Source organism: Tigriopus californicus, chromosome 6 (genome assembly GCF_007210705.1).
Source record: "Tigriopus californicus strain San Diego chromosome 6, Tcal_SD_v2.1, whole genome shotgun sequence".
NCBI lineage: Eukaryota > Metazoa > Arthropoda > Copepoda > Harpacticoida > Harpacticidae > Tigriopus > Tigriopus californicus.
The window spans coordinates 7962151-7964833 of NC_081445.1; positions in this window are offsets into that span (position 1 = coordinate 7962151).

The window sequence follows — 2683 nt, forward strand, 5'->3', positions numbered from 1 at the left end:
CCGAAATTGAGTTCGCCTCATGAATTTACACGCCTTCAACATTACCTCTTTGTCAAAAGATTCATTTATACAGCTTTGAACAATATTATGAATAGTAGCCGCCTGAAATATCGACCAAGATCAGTCATCGGCTTCATGTTTGAGATTATATTTTCTCCAGAATACTTAGTTGTTTCGGGCTTCCCGTTTTAAACCCTGTTTAATGGCTAGGCTTGGTATGCAAAATGACTTTCCAGGGTCAAAGCAATAAGGGCCCTTATTTGCAACGTCACACGGCCAGAAGAAAACGGGAAAGCGAACGGTAGATAGCTACATAAACTGCTCTTGCCTTGCCTTGAACGCAATTTCTTTTCCGGACATTATGCGACCCGAGGCACTAATTGAAAATAAGATTTTGATGGAATTAGTCAAAAACAGTACAAACGCAGTATAATTGAATAACAAGGAATTGGCCCAATCGGCCCTTTATTTGGTAGAGGCTGAACGAAAAACATATTTCGTGCAGAGTAAGGGGGCTATAGCTATTAGCCTTTCGGAAGGTGGATTGGAACTTATCTTCCACTTAAGGAACTTAAGAAAAGAAATATCAAAGTGCAACCAATCGCATCAGAAATCGTATTGAGCTTGGCGTGGCTACCCAGGTAAGCAATAGCCAAATGCATTGAACCTACACTAACAGTTTTAGAGCAAATAAAAGAGTAGGAACTCAAGTTCTGGACACACTGTATATCCAAATTATATTGGTCTTTTTGACGTTCGCAACAAAGAGAGGAAAGGTATTTTGAGCGACTAATTTACCCAAGTACTTTCTGTTCAATCGCAGATCTGCCAACTAACTCATAAAATGAGAATGAATTTTTAGGGTCAGCCGACATGCTTTTCGCTTTTCAAGACCCAATCAAATGTTCGCCCATCAACATCAACCGAACGAGACGAAGATAGATGATATACTAATTTCTAAGGGTAGGTACAAGCCGCTGTCGGACAACTACCGACCAATATGCCAAATTTCATATGTAGCACCTATTGCACCATTTTCTAGATGTTTCTGTGGATAAATAAAGCGAAGAACATCATCCCTGATTTCAGCATTACGTTAAACCAAATTTCAGTACCCTTACCTAAGTAGTACAATGTTTCAGCCATATTATCTACGTGGGGTCTGGAAAGAAAACTAGCGTGTAAATGTTGTCTATCTAGATTTTGCTAAAACCATCAAAACAGTAGACCATAGTTTATTGCTTAATCGTCTCACTACAGTTAGGATTCATGGTCAGATTTTTGTTCGAAGTTTCTTTCACGGAAGGTTGCGAGAGTGGAGATGGATGATATCCGAAGTCATGATCAGGTAGTCATTTCTGGGGTTCCACAAGGGTCAATTTTGGGATCAATTCTCTTCATAAATACTTTTCAAGAATCCATTTACCTCTTCTCACTCGGATGCCAAGCAGCCTGTGTTCGGTAGGAACCACAGACCTACCAAAGCTTTCTTGAGCAGCCTCGGGCATTTTTTTTGAGGATAATTGACCTCCGACGTGTTCGTTTCGTACTGCTTAAAGTCGGGGTGGGCAATTTTGAGAATCAGCTTGACTTTTGGACACCAAGTAGACAAAAGTGTCCAAGAGTGGACAAAAGTGGACAAAAGTAGACAAAAGTGGGCAGAACGTGTCCAAAAGCATGTACAATTGTCTAAAGGTGGGTTGCCAAGCTAAAATTTCAAAACCCTATATCATCTTCATAATCAATAGAGCTAATTAGGCGAATTCCACTCACTTTTAGCCATATAACGTTTTTTTTTGTAAAACAACAGACCCGTGCCAATGACTTTTTAATATGTGCTTTTTTGCAACTTTTACTTTCCTTTTTTTTCTTATACTATATATATCATCTATTTGATCGACCAATGAATTACAGTTGGCGGGCGCATCTTTCTAACTCTTGAAAATAAGATTGATCAGGAATTTTAGTCCAAAACTTGTCCAATCCTACTACTGGATCAATTCCTACATACTCCTTACGAATATTCAATTACAAATACAAGCATTTGAAATGTGACTGACTAATTACAATTACTTTTTATTTAAACCCTTTTTTTGATAGATTTATTTCGGGAACATTTTGATCATGATTGGATAATGTCGGCATTTAATCTTTGAGTTAGCATCTTGATATATCAAAAATTTCATAAACATGTAGTTTCTCAGGAAATCATATCGGTTCGAATTTATAAGAAAAGAAGGGACCAAGAAAAAGATACTGCATAGAAAGAAAAACACGAAAAAAAGCAAAGCAAATATTTTAAGTGTTAATTTGTTATGTTTACTAGAAAATACGAAACAACTTCAGGCATGGGAGGAAAATTAATAAGTTTGTAATTTCATTTGATGCATGGAGTGTTTTGATGAGATCGAGCGACGGATAATCGTAATAAAAGAGAAAAATAAAAATCATTTCTTAGGATTTTTGTTGGCATACATAGCAATTCTTGAGCTTACAGAAGTAATGGAGTACTTCTGTAAGAGATAATCTCTAATTGTTTGGGTGAATTTAATTCTGGTTAGATCGATGGCTGGAGGGTTGAAATTATTCCACTCGTTGGGAAAAGCAAAGTTCGGTAGTCTTTGTAAAAGTCCCGACTTGGCAGCTGGAGTAATTGTTCTCCAACCGCCAAGCCGAGGATTAT